The 22,169-nt window shown below is 39.4% G+C and overlaps 1 long non-coding RNA gene across 1 annotated transcript; it reads right to left on the bottom strand.

The window, feature by feature from the left end:
- Positions 1-4,013: 4,013 nt before the first annotated feature.
- Positions 4,014-5,283, bottom strand: LOC147376519 (uncharacterized). Its single transcript, XR_015161680.1, has 2 exons — positions 5,244-5,283; positions 4,014-4,550 (listed from the first exon to the last, which is right to left on the bottom strand). It is a non-coding gene; the product is annotated as an uncharacterized LOC147376519 (long non-coding RNA).
- Between the last annotated feature and the right edge of the window lie 16,886 nt (positions 5,284-22,169).

Genomic DNA, 22,169 nt, shown 5'->3' on the forward strand with positions numbered 1-22,169 from the left:
CTCTTTGCTAGTCTTTGGAACTCTGCATTTAGTTGGAATGCCTTTCCCTTTTTCCTTTTGTTTTTAGCTTCTCTTCTTTATTCAGCTATTTGTAAAGCCTCCTCAGATAACTACTTTGTCGTCTTGCTTTTTTTTTTTCCCCACCTCTGGGATGATTTTGTTCTCTGCCTCCTGTACAATACTATGGGCTTCCATCAACAGTTCTTTAGGCACACTGTTTACTATATCTAATCCCTTGAATCTATTTATCACCTCCATTGAATATTCATAGGGGATTTGATTTGAGTCGTACCTGACTGGCCTAGTAGTTTTCCCTGCTTTCTTTAGTTTAAGCCTAACTTTTGCTATGAGAAGCTGAAAAATTGGCTCTAAAACATATATAGCCAACTGATTTTCAATAAAAGGGTCAAAGTAATTCAATGGACAAAAAAAATAATAATCTTGTCAACAAATGGTGGATGCTGATACAGAAATAAACAAAGTTTGGCCTGCACTTCACATCATATGAAAATTAACTCAGATATATCACACACTAAAACATAAAATCTAAGACTGTACAATTTCTGGGAGAAAACATAGGACAAAATTAGTTACCGTGGGTTAGGAAAATAGTTATTAAAAATCAGTATCCAAAATACATAAATAACTCATAAAATCAAACATTAAAAAACAGCTCAATAGAAAAATGGGCAACAGTCCCTTCATAAAAAAGGATGCCTCCAAACAGCCAATAAAAGTATTTTAGAGCTTCTGAAAGTTATTAATATTTAGTAAAGACTTTATTCAAAATGCAAGGAAAGATCACTACAACTAGTGTTCACTTCAGTCACTCAGTCGTGTCCAACTCTTTGCGACCCCATGAATCGCAGCACACCGGGCCTCCCTGTCCATCACCATCTCCTGGAGTTCACTCAAACTCACGTCCATTGAGTCGGTGATGCCATCCAGCCATCTCATCCTCTGTCGTCCCCTTCTCCTCCTGTCCCCAATCCCTCCCAGCATCAGAGTCTTTTCCAATGAGTCAACTCTTTGCATGAGGTGGCCAAAGTACTGGAGTTTCAGCTTTAGCATCATTCCTTCCAAAGAACACCCAGGGCTGATCTTTAGAATGGACTGGTTGGATCTCCTTGCAGTCCAAGGGACTCTCAAGGAAAAAAAAAAAAAGTCTTCTCCAACACCACAGTTCAAAGGCATCAATTCTTCGGTGCTCAGCTTTCTTCACAGTCCAACTCTCACATCCATACATGACCACAGGAAAAACCATAGCCTTGACTAGACAGACCTTTGTTGGCAAAATAATGTCTCTGCTTTTCAATATGTTATCTAGGTTGGTCATAATTCTTCTTCCAAGGAGTAAGCGTCTCTTAATTTCATGGCTGCAGTCACCATCTGCAGACAGATGGGCAAAACTTTCAAAAGTATGGAAATGATCAACTAATTTAAAGAGATAGAATAAGCAGGAAATACATTACACTCCTGTCAGAGGGTTTGAATTAGTGCAACAATGTTGGAAAGCAGTTGAGCATTAATTATCTATCGAAGCAGAAGATGCATGTACTTTGGGGAATATACCCTAGAGAAATGTGTGAGCATGTACAGCGGGCATGAAGAAGACATCCTAGTGTTCCTAACAGCTCCAAACAGGAAACAACTTAAAGGTCAAGATGAGTAGAACAAAGAGAGAAATGAAGTGTGATATAGCCATACAACAATATACTAAAGCAAACTAGTGAGCGAACCAAACTATATACCGTCAGTTGAAAGAAGAGAGAAAAAAAGATGGAATGCAGTATAATCCCATTTATACAAAGTGAAAAAGCTAGTAACTTAACTATAATTTTTAGAGCTATTTCTATACTGGTGGACAAAAAAACACACACACAAAAAAAAAACAGAAAGTGATTATTAGGAGTGAGGATTGTGGTTATTTCTAGTGGAGAACATATGGAATATAATCTAATAAGGAAACCTGCGTCTTTTGAAGGACTGATAAGGTTATTTTTCTTGACGTTGAGTTTCTTGACTATAAGAGAGTCATCAATTTATAATTATCCAGTTTATACAGCAAAAGTTTATGAACTTTCTGAGTGTGTCAATCCTGTTCTCCTAAAATCAAAGGGCTTATATTTTTGTTTTACTTCGAGACAAAAATGGAGAGAGAATCTGTCAACAATAATAGTAGTCCAGAGCCTTTTCCAAGAGTGCAAAGTCAACCCTCTTAAAAAGAGAATCAATTCTTTTTAGTGTTGGAGGCACAACAAGAGTAAAATTCTCTACACATTTTTGTTGTTACCTATAAGGTGATAGAAATTAATGGAGTCAATTTCACTGTAGGATGGGAAAACTACTAATAATAGATTTACTTCTCATATAGTCATGCCCACAAAATAAATTTTCATTTGGCAAAGGAGTTTTAAATTTATTCTTCAATAGTTTTGATCTTTTGGAAAATGTCTTTAAGACATTGTCTTTTAGTTAAAAGAAATTATATGGGGTAGTTGAGAATTATATAGATAAAAAAGGCTTCCCAGGTGGCACTAGTGGTAAAGAACCCATCTGCTAATGCTAGAGCCGTAAGACATGCAGGTTCAATCCCTAGGTCAGGATGATCCCCTGGAGCAGGGCACGGCAACCCACTCCAGTTGTATTCTTGCCTGGAGAATCCCGTGGACAGAAAAGCCTGGTGGGCTACAGTCCATACGGTTGCAAAGAGTCAGATATGACTGAAGTGACTTAGCATCCGACTCTTTTCAACTCTATGGACTGTAGCCCACCAGGCTCCTCTGTCCATGGAATTCTCCAGGCAAGAATACTGGAGTGGATTACCATGCCCTCCTCCAAGGGATTTCCCCAACCCCAGGGATCAAACCCACATCTCTTATGTCTCCTGCATTGTCAGGGGGGTTCTTTACCTCTAGCACCACCTGGGAAGCCCTTGAAATTTATTCTTTAATACTCTGACTTTTTTGAAAATGTCTTTAAGACCATATATACTTTCAGTTAAAAGAAATTGTATGGGATAGTTGAGAAGTATATAGATAAAAAGGGTTTCCCAGGTGGCACTAGTGGTAAAGAACCCATCTGCTAGTGCTGGAGACACAAGAGATGCAGGTTGATCCCCTGGAGCAGGGCACAGCAATCCACTACTGATTGTATTCTTGCCTGGAATATCCCATGGACAGAAAAGCCTGGTGGGCTACAGTCCATAGGGTTGCAAAGTGTCAGATATGACTGAAGCGACTTAACATGCACACATATAAATATAAAATCTGATTCCTTTGGCCATCAGTATAATATGGCTGTCAAACTGTAAACAAATTTTCAAAACTTTTATTACATCTTTGAGATCCAATGTGTCTGATCCCATTAGGGACAGCGTTTCCTTGATCGCTGTTGTGTCTATGGCTCCTTTCCTCTGCCTCAGCATCTCCTCTCAAGGTACAATGTACCCCAGATACACTCACAGCTCACTGTTCTCTTCACTCAATGTTTTGTACGTAAAACCATTTTGGAAGAGCTTTCCTAAACAACTATCTCTAACATATACCCATGCATCACTATTATTTTCTTATGTGTAGGTGTGTGCTTGTAAAATCCACTCAAGAATTTAGACAAAGACTTTGGTCACCATCATCATGTCCCTAGTACATGAGAGACTGCCTGACATGTGTTAATAATTAGGAAACATTTACAAATAAATTAATTTCTATGAGTACACTAACTTGAATATATTCTTTCCTAGTTTTTTACAGATAAGGAAACTGAGGCTGAAGGAATTCAATTCTTTTCAAGGTCTTACAAGGTGGGAAGAGATAGAAATGGGCTTGAAACCAATAAAAGAATTCTTTGATGTAGCCAGTCCAAAAGACATATTTCAGGCAAAGCTGAACTCACAAATGAAAAAGTCTAACTCTGATAATCCAATGGAAATGGAAAGGAACACTCAGAATACTTGTAGTCGACATAAGAGATTAAAAACATTATACACACACAAAAAAAGAGAGAACTATGGGTTCAAGTATGAATGTGCTTTACTGGAGAAGCGAAAGAATAGACACACTAATTGCTCATGGGGTAGAGATCACAATGCAGATTACAGACGGGCACATGGCACAGAGAGATCAAGCGATGATCCTGCTGCTTTTCTTCCAACAATGTGGTGTCAGCTTCAGGAAGCAAGCCTTTTCTCTGTCAGCTGTCAGTTGAGGAGGGAGATTAAGGAAGATGCAGTCCATCACCACGGCTGAAGAGAGGACAATGGAAGAGCCTGGATCTTGTTTCTTGGTCCAGGTGAAATCTGGTGCTTATTACTTCCACTTGGGTGGACACTTCTGCTCGCAAGGTGGGCATGGTGGCCCAGGAGGGCATTTCTTCTGGCCCAGTGGAGGTGGGCATGGATGAGGTGGGCAAGGCTCATGGCACTTGGGTGGGCACACTTTTGGAGGTGGATGGCAGGGCTCCTTGCACTGATGGTGATGCTGATGTGGATGCGGATGTGGATGGGGATGGGGATGCGGGTGGTGAGACATCCTTCCTGGGTCTCACAGAATCTGAAATACAAACAGGCAACATTGTTCATAACAGAGAGTCCTACTAGTAAGTAGAACAATTAGCTGAGCCAACAACCCTCCCATTTCCAAGAACCCTTTATGGTCCCTAATATAGTCCTTGTGGTTTTTTGTAGCTTCTTTACCCTTCATTTTTAGAACCTCTTGCCCTCAGACCTTCAGTCTTTTCTGGTTAATCTCTCATCCTACCACTTTCTAAAGACAAAATTTCCTACACAGGTCTACTCTCAGTACAGATATAGTCTGAAGAAGAAGAATTTGGATATTAAAATTGTAGCCAATCTCAGAATAAGTCTCTACTTATACCTCCCATGAGGTCTTGTTTGCTAGTCCAACTGACTTGCTGTTGATTTCTGAGGAGAAATGCAAAGGCCCAAATCTAGCATTCAGTGGGATTGAATGCTGAGAATGATGCATTTGGAACTAATGTAGGATATGCTACAGCACAGCATCTCGTCTCACTTACTCTCCCGCAGGGGAAGATTGTGCCTCTGATTCCAAGTCTCTCATCACATTCAAGATGGCATTCAAGACCAATTAACAAAATATACTCCTAAAACACATTATCTTCTTTTTCCCATAGAGAATACTAAATGGCTAAAGTAAAGTCACTTCTACCCTCAGATGAAACTCTGCCAGCCAAGTGCCAAAAAGACCTCTAAGAGTTGTACTCACCAGAGGCTCCAAAGAAGACCTAACTGAGTATCACGAAGCTAGCAGCACTGTGATGGAAACTCCTTTTATCAGGATCAGAGAGCTCCACCCAGGGGAACAGCCTAGCACTCTCATGATGCACTTGTTTCCCACCCCAAATACCACATGCTTCCAATCTCAAAAGTAACTTGCCACACTCATGCTGATATCACATAGCTCCCTTGTCCATGGACTTCCTTATCTTCACTGAGGAAGTATAGGTGATTCATTCAATACTTTGTCACATACTCCCTTGGCCAATGTTGTGCACCAGCCAGGAAATATGAGGAATTCTTTGACAATGGTGCTCCTCTTCCATTGTCAGACTTGGTACTTCCCCCACTCCCCAGCTCTCCAAGCATCTGGTATGTAAAATTCATCACTCCACTCCATTTCACCTGACAGCACTCGCCTTTGTTTCCTTTGATGGTAGAAACCAGGGTTTACTAAAAGGACATACCTTAACCCACGCACACATTTTTTCTAATTTCCCCTTGTACCATATCCTACTGGTCTCTGGGCTTTACTTGACAATTAAGTGACTTAAACCTGACCACAAAGTCTATCTTGATTATCCAGGGCAAACACTCTCATGCTAGGTCTTTTTCACATGGCTCCATATGTGAGTTGAAGAGGACAACGTGATCCCTCAGTTTTCTAGGCCATAAATCATAAATAAGGCTCTGGCCCCTTCGTGACGCTCTACTTTTGCAGATTTATACACTGATCTGATCTCTGCAGTCCCATGATATGTGTCACTTGTGGTCTGCTAGGAACCCAAATTCCTCTTCTCTCATTATCTTCAAAATGAACTCAGTGTCTGAGCTATATCCTTTTTAGAAGTTTTTCCACTATTGACTCCTAAATATCTTGTGCTTCTTTCCCCTACAACAGTAATTCAATTGACTCTATCAGGCCCTTTATTTTAAATAACATTTAGTGTGTTTTCAGACATTCTTTGTACACTCAGAGAATGAACCTCAATGAATCACTGATTCAGCCATTCAATCCATGAGTATTTTTTCTTAAATAAATAAAATATAGGTGACATAGAACCCGCTGATAATTTATTAGTATAATTTGTAGAACTACAGTAGCATTTCAGCTAATATTATTCACTGTGCCTTCCAGGGGAAAGCTTGAGTGCCTTGGCTATGCAGACATCCATACACACCAGTACTCTGTGGCATTAAATACTTCCCAACCGCCTTGAAGATCAGTATATTAATCAGCTGTTAATTAAGGATAAAACTACACCTGCCTCAAAATGTTCCTATAAATGCAACAAAATGCCTAATAAAAGGCACATTGCATAGTCAGTCTTAAGTAAGTATGAGCTACCATATATCTAATAATTAGATCTAATAATATCTAATAATAAGAGGTTAATTTCCAAACTACATAAGAAACTTCTACAACATAATAACAAAGAAAATTTAACAACAACTTTAATTTAAAATAGGCAATGGACTTGAATTCTCTCTTTTTTTTAAATTTTATTTTATTTTTAAACTTTACATAATTGTATTAGTTTTGCCAAATATCAAAATGAATCCACCACAGGTATACATGTGTTCCCCATCCTGAACCCTCCTCCCTCCTTCCTCCCCATACCATCCCTCTGGGTCATCCCAGTGCACTAGCCCCAAGCATCCAGTATCGTGCATCGAACCTGGACTGGCGACTCGTTTCTTACATGATATTTTACATGTTTCAATGCCATTCTCCCAAATCTTGCCACCCTCTCCCTCTCCCACAGAGTCCATAAGACTGTTCTATACATCAGTGTCTCTTTTGCTGTCTCATACACAGGGTTATTGTTACCATCTTTCTAAATTCCATATATATGTGTTAGTATACTGTATTGGTGTTTTTCCTTCTGGATTACTTCACTCTGTATAATAGGCTCCAGTTTCATCCACCTCATTAGAACTGATTCAAATGTATTTTTTTTAATGGCTGAGTAATACTCCATTGTGTATATGTACCCCAGCTTTCTTATCCATTCATCTGCTGATGGACATCTAGGTTGCTTCCATGTCCTGGCTATTATAAACAGTGCTGCGATGAATTCTCTTTAAAGATGACCTATAAATAACCACAGATATACATGAAAAGGAGCTTAATATCATTACTGATCAACAGGGAAATGCAAATCAAAAGCACAATGACATGTCACTTCACACCTGTTAGAGTGACTATAATCAAACACACACACACACAAATAACAAATATTGGTGTGGTTGTGGAGAAAAAATAATCCTTGAACCTGTTGGTGGGATGGCAAAATGGTGCAACCACTGTGAAAAATATGAAGGTTAATCAAAAATTTAAAAAGAGAAAAAAGTGCTGCCATATGATTCACCCATTTCAAATCTGTGTATTTATATAGGATAATTTAAATAAGGGTCTCAAAGACATATTAGCACTTCGAAGTTCACTGCAGCAGTACTCACTGTAGCCAAAATGTGGTTACAACTCAAACGTCCATCAATAGATGAATGGATAAATATCCTCTACCGTATACATTCAATGTGTCGGGAGCCGCGTTAGGCATTACTGACAAAATGAAGGCATGGCCCCAACCCCCTCTCCTCATCTCACAGGCACAGTCCCGGGATGAAGGAGTTAGGCCTTGTGATTCTGACTTGTTCTTCCCTTTCTTCAGTTGAGTTGGCTGGAAAGAATGTTAAGGTGCTTGAGAGAAGCCTGAGAAAGCACAAAGTCTTCTACAGTTGTGCCCAGAAAATAATCTATAAGGTAATCATTGACATTTGTTCAAGGATCTTTACAAAGAATGTCCCAGGATGAGCTTGCAGGCTGCAGCTTGAGGCCATGAGAAGGATTGTTGTCTGAGACCTGTTTGTGAGGGAAATATTTATGGCAAAAGAAGTTTGTTGAGTTTAGGGTTTAGGGATAATTAAGAATAGCTAGAAGCCATTTTAGGAGATAGTGATCTTAAGATGCTGGGGGAAAACAGGATTTAGAAAGATAAGAAATAAACTGAGGAATGTAGCATGAGTTACAATGTAATCACAAGTTAAGTATAGGACACATAAGAGAAAGTAGATAATAGATAGTAAAGCCAATTCTGAGAGAATCGCTGAAGCAGGAACTCTGTTTGAAAGACAACAATGATTTCTGGAGACAAAAAATCTGGGTGGGGGAAACTGAAAATGTCAAACCTCTGATATAATGCTTTGGTCAAGTATAAAAGCTTGAAATAAACATGTAGTTCCATACTATGAGTCAGAGACTACGTCATCGTCCGCCGACACTGCTCACCCCTTCAGGCTGATTCCCTGGCTGCTGGAGCTGGACTCCGGCATCAATGTATTATTATTCCTCCTTAAAAAGAAGGAAATCCTGCCATATGAGACAACATAGATCAACCTGAAAGACTGTGTGCCAAGGGAAATAAACCAGACACAGAAGAACAAATACTGCATGAATCTCCTTATATGAAGGAGATTGGAAACAGTTAAACTCACGGAAGTGAAGAATAGAATAGTAGTTGCCAGGAACTGTGGGGAAAGAAAACAAGGTGCTGCTAATCAACAGGTATAAAGTTTCAGTCCTGCAAGGTCAATCAGTTCGAGAGATCTGTTTACCACATCAAGCTTGTATACAAAAACACTGTATTATATATTTAAAATATTGTTAAGAGAATACACCTCATGGTAAGTGCTTTTAACACAATAAAAAATTTTAAGAAGGTGAATTGCCACTATGGAGAACCATATGGAGATTCCTTTAAAAACTAAGAATAAAGCTACCATATGACCCAGTAATTTCACTACTGAGCATATGCCCTGAAAGTGAAAGTGAAAATGAAGTCGCTCAGTCATGTATGACTCTTTGCTACCCCATGGACTGTAGCCTACCAGGCTCCTCCCTCCATGGGATTTTCCAGGCAAGAGGACTGGAGTGGGCTGCCATTTCCTTCTCCAGGGGATCTTCCCAACCCAGGGATCAAACTCAGGTCTCCTGCACTGCAGACAGACACTTTACTGTCTGAGCCACCAGGGAAGCCTGCATATGCCCTGAGAAAACCATAATTCAAAAAGACACATGTACCCCAATGTTCACTGCAGCACTATTTACAATAGCAGGACATGGAAGCAACCTAGATAGATATCCATTGACAGATGAATGAATAAAGGAGTTGTGGTACTTATATATAATGGAATATCACTCACCCATGTAAAGAAAAGAATCTAAGTCAGTTGAACTGAGTTGGGTAAACTTAGAGCTGTTATACATAGTGAAGTATGTCAGAAAGTGTAAAATAAAGATCACATATTAACACATATAAATGGAATCTATAAAAATGACAATGATAAACCTATTTGCATGGTACAAATAGAAATGAAAACATAGAGAACATATCTATGAACACAGCAGAGGAAGGAGAGAGTGGGGTGAACTGAGAGAGTTCCATTGAAATACATACATTGCCACATGTAGAATAGATGGTTGATGAAAAGTTGCTATATAGTACAAGGAGCTCAGCTTGGTGCTTTATGATGGCCTAGAGAGGTGAGTGGGAGGAGTGGGGTGAAAGGGAGACAGAAGGGAGAGGAAATATATGTGTACTTAAATCTGATCCACATTATTGTATGGTAGAAATCAACAGGATATGGTAAAGCAACTATCTTTCAATTAAAAATAAATTTTAAAAAAGATATGTGAACTCTAAAAGGTAGAAAAAAGTAATAAAAAACTAATAACTGTGAATAGCTACTCATAATGTCAAACATGTCCCAAAATGTGGTAAATAATAGCATTATGTAGAGTAAGGGCTCCCTTGCTAAGACTCTTGCCCTGCTCCCTGTTTTGTTCTAGCTGATGTCACTGTTAATTAGAAGGCATCAGTCTGAAGGCATTTTCAGAGTCCACATCTTCTTAACAGTAAGAAAGGTCCTCCCCACAGCCTGAGGGAAGAGTTCACACTGGTGCCCGTTCTTGAAAGAATACTGTGTGGCATCTGCCATGTTTCTCTCTTGACTGGGTTGCTGTCATACAGAAAAAAATCAGTGACATAACCTGGGTGTTTAAAGAGGTAGGAAATTCTGTAGATTGAGCCTTGTTCCTGATCTCTTTCTCAGTATCTCAGAGAACCAAAATGAAGACAGCTGTTCCTGCCTAGTCCTCTGAGATTTCACAATGGAGTAACCAAGATCATTATTAGGAAACAGACATTCTTCACCGATTCCAGAAGGAAGAGGCATGTCTTGGGATGGGTCAAGTGCTCTCGTGACATTCTTTTCATGTTGAAGTCCGAGAACTAGGTGGGGCCTGCTGGAGCAAAAGAATTATCTAAGGAACATGTGACTTAGAACAGTTCTACCAACATAATTTTAAACTTGCTTTTCTTGCCTGATGAATTACTAATGGATTCCAAAGTTACTTTTTTACCAATAAATTATATGGGTTGTCACTTATGTTTGATAAATTGAAGGAGAATTGGGTTTTCTTAAGAAAAGAGTGCTTAATGAGGTTACTGACTTAGAAAGAAGAATAATTACTTCTTGATACACAGGAAAAATGACTAAAGGACTGGTGATCCTTACTGTTTTCAATGATGAATAATTGAAGCGTTTGTAGCAAATTGAATCTCTGAAAACCTTGTATATCTGCATGATCATTAGCTGGATGTTACTTAGAAACCAGTAATAGTGTTTATCCAGGAGAGAAGTTGACTGTCTTGGGGATGAGCAGAAGAGAGACTAAGTAAGCCATGAGAGAAAGAAGAAATCATCAGCAAATATGAATGCTCAAAGATTAAAGAGCAAAGCCTTTAAAATTTCAAGGGGGGAATACTTTTTGAACCTACAATTTTACATGGAGACAAACTATTCATCAAATATGAATAAAATAATATATTTTCCACAAATACAAAAGTCTAGGCTTATGTTTTCTGATGCAGCTTCTTGAGGTTTTGCTCCAACAAAAGTAATGACTCAAGATGAGAAAGATCTAAAGGCAAAAGCTTTTGAAATAATTGATGGTAATTAAGAGAATGAAACCCTGGGGTGGCATGTGAAGATGCATGTGCTTTTGGGAACATACCCTAGAAAATGTATGACTATGTTCACCAGCAGGCATGAAGAATGCCGTAGTGTTCCTATATCTCCAATAGGAAACGACATAAAGCTCAACCAAGAGTACAACAAAGAGAGAAGTTAAGTATTACATAGGATGCAATGGTATACAAAACACACCAGTGAGTAAACTAAAACTGCATAGTGTCAACTTAGAGAAGAGAGACAAGAAGATGGTATGCAGTATAATTCCTTTTATATGAAGCTTAAAAATGAGTAATTTAGCTATAATATTTTGAGATATTTCTTCATACAAAGGGAATTATACAGCATACCACCTTTTTGTTATGCTATATAACACTTTATTTCTCTCTTTGTTGTACTCTTGATTGACCTTTATCATTTCCTATTTGGAGATTTAGGAACATATGACATTTTCTTCTTGCCTGCTAGTGAACATATTCACATGTTTTCTCTTGTCTCTCTTCTATCAAATCATTCAACATCACAGTAATCCAAGTCTATGCCCCAACTACTAATGCAGAAGAAGACGAAGTTGATTATATGAAGGCAGAATGAAGATTCTATGAAGACCTACAAGACCTCCTAGAACTAACACACACACACACACACAAATGTCCTTTTCATCATAGGGGATTGGAATGCAAAAGTAGGAAGTCAAGAGATACCTGGAGTAAGAGACAAGCTTGGCCTTGAATACAAAATGGAGCAGGGCAAAGGCTAACAGAGCTTCGCCAAGAGAGCACATTGGTCATACTAAATACCCTCTTCAAACAATACAAGAGATGACTCTACACATGGACATCACCAGATGGTCAATACCGAAATCAGATTGATTATACTCTATGCAGTCAAAGATAGAGAAATCTATACAGTCAGAAAAAACTAGACCAGGAGCCCACTGTGGCTCAGCTTCAGTTCAGTTCAGTCACTCACTCATGTCCAGCTCTTTGCGATGCCATGAACCACAGCATGCCAGGCCTCCCTGTCCATCACCAACTCTCAGAGTTGACTCAAACTCACGTCCATCGAGTCAGTGATGCCATCCAGCCATCTCATCATCTGTCGTCCCTTTCTTCTCCTGCCTTCAATTTTTCCCAGCATTAGGGTCTTTTCTAAGGAGTTATTTCTTTGCATCAGGTGGCCAAAGTATTGGTGCTTCAGCTTCAACATCAGGCCTTCCAATGAACACCCAGGACTGAACTCCTTTAGAATGGACTGCTTGGATCTCCTTGCAGTCCAAGGGACTCTCAAGAGTCTTCTCCAACACCACAGTTCAAAAGCATCAATTCTTCCATGCTTTATATTCCAACTCTCACATCCATACATGATTACTGGAAAAACCATAGCCTTGACTAGATGGACCTTTGTTGGCAAAGTAATGTCTCTGCTTTTTAATATGTGGTCTAGGTTAGTCATAACTTTTTTTCTTTTAATTTCATGGCTGCAATCACCATCTGCAGTGATTTTGGAGCCCTAAAAAATAGTCAGCCACTGCTTCCACTGTTTCCTCATCTATTTGCCATGAAGTGATGGGACCAGATGCCATGATCTTAGTTTTCTAAATGTTGAGTTTTAAGCCAGCTTTTTCACTCTCCTCTTTCACTTTCATCAAGAGGCTCTTTAGTTCTTCAGTTTCTGCCATAAGGGTGGGGTCATCTGCATATCTGAGGTTATTGATATTTCTCCCAGCAATCTTGGATTATCAGCTCCTATTGCAAAATTCAGAATTATATTGAAGAAAGTAGGGAAACCACTAAGCCATTCGGGTATGACAAATCTAATCTATTATGATTATACAGTGGAGGTGACAAATAAATTCAAGGGACCAGATCTGGTAGACAGAGTGCCTGAAGTACTATGGAAGCAAGTTCATAACAGTAAGTGGTGACCAAAACCAGACCCAAGAAAAAGAAATGCAAGAAAGCAAAGTGACTGTCTGAGGGTGGCTTACAAACAGCTGAGAAAAGAGGAGAAGTGAAAAGAAAAGAAGAAAGCAAACAATACACCCAACTGAATGCAGAGATTCAGAGAATACCAAGGACAGATAAGGAAGTCTCCTTATGTGAACAATGCGAAGAAATAGAGGAAAGCAATAGAATAGAAAAGACTAGAGATCTCTTTAAGAAAATTGGAGATACGAAGGGAACACTACCTCAAGATAGGCACAATAAAGGACAAAAATGCCAAGGATCTAATGGAAGAAGAGATTAAGAAGAGATGATAAAAATACACAGAAGAACTGTACAGTAAAGCCCTTAAGGACCCAGATAACTTCAATGGTGTGATCACACACCTGGAGCCAGACACCCTGGAACATGTAGTCAAGTGGGCCTTAGGAAGCATTGCTATGAACAAAACTAAAGGAGGTGATGGAATTCCAGCAGAGCTGTTTCAAATCCTAAAAGATGATGCTGTTAAAGTACTGCACTCAATATGCCAGCAAATTTGGAAAATACAGCAGTGGCCACAGGACTGGAAAAAGTCTGTTTTGATTCCAATCTCAAAGAAAGGAAATGCCAAAGGATGGTCAAATTACTGTACAATTGCACTCATTTCACATGCTAGCAACATCATACATACATTCAAGCTAGGCTTCAGCAGTACGTGAACTGGGAACTTCCAGATGTACAAGCCGGATTTAGAAAGGGCAGAGACACCAGAGATCAAATTGCCAACATCCAGTGGATCATCAAAAAGCAAGAGAATTCCAGAAAAACATCTATTTCTGCTTCATTGACTATGCTAAAGGCTTACTGTGTGGATCACAACAAACTGTGGACTATTCTTGAAGAGATAGGAATACCAGAGCACCTTCCCTGCCTCCTGAGAAACCTGTGTGCAGGACAAGAAGCAACAGTTAGAACAGCACATGGAACAACAGATTGGTTCAAAATTGTGCATCAAGGCTGTGTATTGTCACTCTGCTTATTTAACGTATATGCAGAGTACATCATATGAAATGTTGGCCTGGATGATTCTCAGGCTGGAATCAAGAATGCCAGGAGAAATATCAACAACCGCAGATATACAAATGTTACCACTTTAAAGGTAGAAAGTGAAGAGGAACTAAAGAGCCTCTTGATGAAGGTGAAAGAGGAGAGTGGAAAAGCTGGCTTAAATCTCAACATTCAAAAAAGAAAAATCATGGCATATGGCCCCACCACTTCATGGCAAATAGATAGAGAAAAAATGAAAACAGAGCCAGATTTCATTTTCTTGAGCTCCAAAATCACTGCAGACAGTAACTACAGTCACAAAATTAAAAGACCCTTGCTTCTTGGAAGAAAAGCTATGACAAACCTAGACAGTATATTGAAAAGCAGAGACATCACTTTGCCAACAATGGGCCATCTAGTCAAAGCTATAGTTTTTCCAGTAGTCATGTATAGATGTGAGAGTTGGATCATGAAGAAGGCTGATTGCTGATGAAATTATACTTTCAATCAAAGAACTATGGTGTTGAAGAAGACTCCTGAGAATCCCTGGGACAGCAAAGAGATCAAACCAATCAATCCTAAAGGAAATCAACCCTGAATATTCATTGGAAGGACTGATGCTAACATCGAAGCTCCAGTCCTTTGGCTGCCTGATGTGAATTGTCGACTCATTGGAAAATATCCTGATGTTGGGAAAGACTGAAGGCAGGAGGAGAAGTGGCAATAGAGGATGAGATAGATGGATGACATCACTGGCTCAACGGACATGAATTTGAACAAACTTTGGTAGATGGTAAAGGTCAGGGAAGCCTGGTGGGCTACAGGTCACGGGGTCAAAGAGTCAGACATGACTGAACGACTGAACAACAGTAACAGCAGGTGATGGAAATTAATGTAGATGACTTCCCTGAAGGCGGGAAACTGCTACTAATAGGCCCGATTTTCATATAGTCACTCCCACAAAGTAAATTTTCATTATGCAAAGGAGTTTTAATTTATTCCTCAGTTCTTTTCAACTTTATTTGAATGTCCTTATAAAAAGACATATGTACTCCAAGTTAAAAGAAATTATTTGTGATAGTTGAGAATTACATAGATATAAAATTTGAAGCCTTTGATCTCCAGCACAGTATGACTGTCAAACTGTATAAATTATCAAAATTTTCACTAAACCTTTGAGATCTAGCTTCTCTGACTCCATTGGAGACAGTGTCTCCTTGATCACTGTTCTCTCTGTGGTTTCTTTCCACTGCCTTAGCACTCGCCATCCCTTTTCATCATCAATGTACCACAGACACACTCAAAGCTCACTCTTCACCGAGGTCTTTGCCCCAAAAGCCACTTCAAAAGAGCTTTTCTACACAATTGTCTCTAACATATAGCCATGCTTGACTATTATTTGTCTTATGTGTAAGTGTGTGTGTACAAAATCCCCTCAAGAATTTAGATGAAGAAGGATTTGGTCACCCTCCTCATGCCCCTAGCACACAAGAGACTGCCTGGTACATGTTCATAATTAGGAAACATTCATGAATAAATTAATTTCTATGAATAAACTGAGTTGAATATATTCGTTCTAACTTTTTACAGATAAGGAAACTGAGGCTGAGCCAATTCAATTATTTTCAGGTTCTTCAAGGTAAACAAAGATAGAAATGAGTTTGAAATAAATAAAAGAATTCTTTGATGAACCCAATCCAAAATACATATTTCAGGCAAAACTGAACTCAGTGATGGAAAAGTCTAACTCTGATAATCCAATGGGAATAAAAAGGAACACTCAGAATACTTGTAGTTGACAGAAGAGATTAAAAACACTATATGAAAAAAGAAAGAAAGAAAGAAAGAAGTATGGGTTCAAGTATGAACGTTCTTTATTGGAGAATAAAGGAATAGACACACTAAGTGCTCACGGGGTGGAGATCACAACGTGGATTACAGATGGACGCATGGCAAAGAGCGATCAGGCAATGATCCTGCTTCCTTCTTCCAACAACATGGTGTCAGATTCAGCAACGAAACCTTTTCTCTGTCAGCTGTCAGTCCAGGAAGGAGGTTAGGAAGATGCAATCCATCACATGGCTTGAGCGAGGACAATGGAAGAGCCTGGATCCTATTGTTCCAAAGTCAGGATGAAATCTGGTCTATTACTTGCTCTTGGGTGGACTCTTATGATCGCCGGGTGGGCATGGTGGCCCGGGGGGCATTTCTGCTGGCTCACTGGAGGTGGGCCATACACAGGTGGGCATGGATAAGGTGGACATGGCTCCACACATTTTGGAGGTGGGCAAGGCTCATGGCACTTTGGTGGGTACACTATTGGAAGTGGATGGCAAGGCTTTCACTTATGGTTATGTTGATATAATGTGGATGTGGATGCTGATGAGGCATGAGGATGCAGATGGTAAGACATCCTTCCTGAGTCTCAAGGAATCTGAAATACAAACAGACAACATTCTTCATAACAGAGACTTTTATTGTTAGAATAAACAGTCGTGCCAACAATTCTCCCATCTCTAAGGACTCCTATTGATCCCTAATATAGTCTTTATGGTTTCTGTAAGTACTTCACCCCTTTTCTTTAGCATCTCTTACTCTCAGACCTTCAAGCTGTTCTTGTTAATCTCTCTACCACTTTCTAAAGACAAAATTACTTACACAGTTGTTGTGTGAGTACAAACATACTCTGAAGAAGAATCTAGATAATAAGATTATAACAAAACCCAAAATAAATCTCTACTTGTTTCTCCCGTGGGTTCCTAGTTTCTGGCCTAACTGATCTAACTGCTGGAGGGTGAGGAGAAACGCAAAGGCGCACGCTCAGCACTCAGCGGGGCTGACTGCGGAGGAGGGCGCGTCGGCAACCACTGTGGGGCGCGCTGCAGCGCAGCGTCTCCTCTCCCTTACTCTCCCTGAATCCTCTCATCACATTAAAGTCACAATCAGGACTGCAAGACCAAGTGTCCAAACTTACCCCTAAATCTCATTGCCTTCTCTTCCCCACAGAGAGCACTACTTGCTTAAAATACAGCCACTTCTACCCTCAGATGAAACTCTGCCAGCCAAGTGCCTAAAAGACCTCTAAGTGTTGTACTCTCCAGAGGCTCCAAAGAAGACCTATGACTGAGTGTCTCGAAGATGACAGCACTGTGATGGAGATTCCTTTTAGAAGGACCAAGCAGCTCCACCTAGGGGAACTGCCCAGGACAGGCATGGTGCACTTTTTTCCCCACCCCAAATATCACGTGCTTCCAACTCAAAAGTAACTGGCCGCACTCATGCTGATATCACATAGCTCCCTTGTCCATGATCTTCCTCACCTTTCACTGAGGAAGTATAGTTATTCAAACAATATTTTGCCCCATACTCCCCTGCCAATGTCATGCACCACTTAGGAAATTGAGGAATTCTTTGACAATGGTGTTGCTCCTCTGTAATGAGAGGTGGTGCTTCCCTCACTGCCCAGCTCCCCAAGCATCTGGTATGTAAGTCATACTGCCCCATTCTGTTTCACCTGCCAGTACCCAGCTTCTTTCTGCTGATGATAGAGACTAGGATTTACTAACCACACGTATCTTAACATAGTTTCTTAATACAGTTTCACAAGTCCTACTTGTGTCTAGCTTTTCTTGAAAATTAAATGACTTAAACACGGCCATAAAGTCTATCTTGATTTCCCAGTGCAACCTAACCCACGCTGAGTGTGTTTTGACATGGATCCATACATGGACTTGAGCCAGACCACATGACCCTTCATTTTCTAGGTCATAAATCACAGGCTTGGCCCCTTTGTGAAGCTCTAAGTTTTCAGATTTATACACTGACCTAGTCTCTATAGCCCTATGACTATGAGTCACAGTGGTCTACTAGAAACTCAAATTCTTCTCCTTTCATTATCTTTAAAATTGCATCAATCATAAAAATTTGAAAGTTACTCAAAAATTAAATAGTAGAACTATCATATATTTCAATCATTCCACATTTGCAACATAGTTTCCCAAGAAAACTTAAATCAGGATCTGAGAGAGATATTAGCATTTTCAAGTTCACTTCAGCAGTACTCACAGTATTCAAAATATGGAAACAACCTCAATGTTCATTAGAGATGAACAGATGAATAAATGCAGTATATATGATGACTGGATAATTATTTCACATTAAAAAGAAGGAAATCCTGCCATATGAGAAAACATGGGACAATCTGAAAGATGTTATGCTAAGAGAAATAAGCCACAGAGACTGATAAATACTGCAAGAATCCCCTTATATGAGGTGTCAAAAACAAGCTCGTGGAAGTAAAGAATAGAATAGTAGTTTCCAGTAACTAGGAGGAAAGGAAAACAGGGTGTTGCTAATCAATAGGTATAAGATTTCAGCCCTCCATGGTGATCAGTTCTACAGATCTGCTTCCAACATCATGCCTATATATAACAACACTGCATTATATACTTAAAATGCTGTTAAGAAAATACACCTCATGTTAAGTGTTCTTAATACAATAAAATTTTTTAAAAGATAAACTGATACAGCCACTATGGAGAACAGTATGGAGCTTCCTTAAAAAACTAAGAATAAAACTACCATATGACACAGCAATCCCATTACCGGGCATATGCCATGAAAAAACCACAATTCAAAAAACACATGTACCCCAATGTTCACTGCAGCACTATTTACAATATCCAAGACATGGAAGCTACCTACATGTCCACTGACAGAGGAAAGAAGAAAACTAGTGGTACGTGTATGTAGTGGAATATTACTCAGCCGTAAAAGAAGCAAATCTGTGTCACTGGAACTGAAACGGAGAACCCTAGAGCCTATTACACAGAGTGAAGGAAGACAGAAAAAAACAAGTATCACGTATTAACGCATATATATGGAATCTAGAAAAAATAGTACCAATGAACAGTATTCGCATGGCAAGAACAGAAATTCAGACAAAGAAAAATATGTGAACCAGAAGGGGAAGGAGAAGCTGGGATGAATTGAGAGTGGCATGTTAACATATATGCCTTGCCCTGTATGGAAGGCTGATTGGGAGCTCCTGTATAGCACAGGGAGCTCAGGCTGGTGCTCTGTGATGCCCTAGAGTGATGCAGTGGAACATCGGGGTGGAGGGGGGCTCTAGGAAGAAGGTTCAAATGTGCACTTAAGGCTGATCCATGTTGTTGTAGGGCAGAGACCAACAGAATGTTATGAAGCAATTATCCTCCAATTATAAATAAATTCTTTAAAAAGTAAAGAAATGTGAGCTCTAAAAGGTGAAGAAATAAGAATTATGAATAAGTATTCACAATTGCTAGTCAATACTGTGAAACGTGCCCCAAAATGTGATAAAGAATGTCATTATGTGGAGTAAGGACTCCTTCGCTAAGATCCTTGCCCTGCTCCACTTTCTTCTAGCTGGCGTCACTGTTAATTAGAATGTGTCATCTGAAGGCATCAGAGTTCACATCATTTTACCAGTAAGAAAGGCCCTTCCCACTGCCTGAGAGAGGAGTTCACGACTTGTGCTCTTTCTTGGAAGAAAGCTGTGTAGCGTCATTAGTCTTTTTATCTTCATTGGTTTGTTATGGTACAGAAAAGAATCAGAGGCATAACCTGGGGGTGTAGATTGAGCCCTGGTCCTGATCTCTTTCTCAGTATCTCAGAGAACCAAAATGAGGGCAGCTGTGGGTTGTCACTTACATTTGACAAATTAAAGGAGGATCTGGCTTTCTTAAGAAGAGACTTCTAATAAGGTTGCTGACATAGAAAGAGGGATAATTACTTCCTGATAAACAGAGAAAATGATTAAAGGATAGGTGGCCCTTATATTTTTCAAATAATTGATAACTGAAGCATTGTAGCAAATTGAATCTATGATAATCATGTAATATCTACTTGAGAATTTGCTAGATTTTATTAGAAACTGGAAATAGTGGTTAACTAGGAAAGAAACTGACTGTCTGGGGGATGAGTAGAAGAGAGACTAAGTAAGCCAGGAGGCAAAGAAGACATCATCAGCAAATATGCATGCTTGAAGAGTAAAGAACAATGCCTATAAAATTCCAAGGGAAATTTTCTTTTAATCTACAATTTTACATGGAGACAAACTATTCATCAAATATGAATAATTCCCACAAAATCAAAATTCTAAGTTTATCTTTCTGATGTAGCTTCCTGAGGTTTTGCTACCACAAAACAAAGGTAAGAATCCAAAATGAGAAAGACCCAAAAGGCAAAAAATTACAGAAATAATTGAGAGTAATTAAGAGAATGAGAGCCCTAGGGTGACACTATCAGGCTTCCCTGATAGTTCAGGTGGTAAAGAATCTGCCTGCAAAGCAGAAGACCCCGGTTCAGTTCCTGAGTTGGGAAGATCCACTGGAGAAGGGATAGGCTACCCACTCCAGTATTCTTAGGCTTCCCTTGTGGATCAGCTGGTAAAGAATCCACCTGCAATGTGGGAAACCTGGGTTAGATTCCTGGGTTGGGAAGATCCCCTGGAGAAGGGACAGCTACCCATTCCAGTATTCTGGCCTGGAGATTTCCATGGACTATGTAGTCCATGGGGGTCACAAAGAGTCGGACACAATTGAGTGACTTTCACTTTCTTTGTTTTTTTTTTTTTGATTGAAGGATAATTGCTAAACAATGTTGTGTCATTTTCTGCCATATATCAACATGAATCAGATGTAGGCATACCTACATTCCCTCCCTCTTGAGCCTCTCTCCCAATCCCCACCCTATCTCACTCACTAGATGGTCACAGAGCATTCAATTGAGCTCCCTGCCATCAAGCAGTGAGGTCCAACTGCCTTTCTGTTTCACATATGGCCATGTGTATGTTTCTGTGCTACTTTCTCAATCCATCCTGCCCTCTCCTTCTCGCACTGTCCACAAAGCTGTCCTCTATGTCTGCATCTGAATTTTTGCCATGCAAATAGGTTCATCAGTGCCATTTTTCTAGACACCCTATATATGCATTAATATGCTATTTGTTTCTCTCTTTCTGACTTACTTCACTCTGTACAACAGACTGTAGGTTCATCCAACTCACCAGAACTAACTCACATTTATTCCTTTTTATGTATGAATAACATTTCATTGTGTGTATGTACCACAACTTCTTCACCCATTTATCTGTAAATTGACATCTAGCTTGCTTCCATGTCCTGGCTATTTTCAGTATTGCTGCAATGAACATTGGGGTACATGTGTCTTTTTCAATTACGGTTTCTTCAGGGGATATGCCCTGTAGTGGAATCCCTGGGTCATTTGATAGTTTTAATCCTAGTTTTGTTTGTTTATTTTTTTAAGAAATCTCCATATAGTTCTCCATAGTGACTGTATCAATTTACATCCCCACCAACAATCCAAGAGGCTTCACTCTTCTCCACATCCTCTCCATTATTTATTGTTTGTAGATATTTTGATAGTGGTCATTCTTACCAGTGGGAGGTAATATCTCATTGAGGTTTTGATTTGCATTTGTCTAATGATAAGTGATGTTGAACATTTTTTCATGTGCTAATCATCTGTAGGTCTTCTTTGGAAAAATGTGTTACAGTCTTCTGTCCACTTTTTTATTGGGTTGTTTGTTTTTCTAATATTGAGCTGTATGAGATGCTTGTATATTTTGGAGTATAACTCTTTGTCAGTTGCTTCATTTGCAATTAGTTTCTTTCATTCTCAGGGTTGTGTTTTCATCCTGTAATGGTTTCCTTTGCTGTGCCAAAGCTTTTAAGTTTAATTAGGTCCCATTTATTTATTTTTGTTTTATTTCCATTACTCTAGGAAGTGGGTCACAGAGGATCTTGCTGTGTTTAATGTCAGAGTGTTCAGCCTAAGTTTTCCTTTAAAAGTTTTATACTTTCTTATCTTACATTTAAGTCATTAATCTGTTTTGAAGTTATCTT

Source organism: Bos grunniens, chromosome 3 (assembly GCF_055505025.1).
Source record: "Bos grunniens cultivar Pamir isolate PY7600 chromosome 3, Bosgru_T2T1.0, whole genome shotgun sequence".
Classification (NCBI taxonomy): Eukaryota; Metazoa; Chordata; class Mammalia; order Artiodactyla; family Bovidae; genus Bos; species Bos grunniens.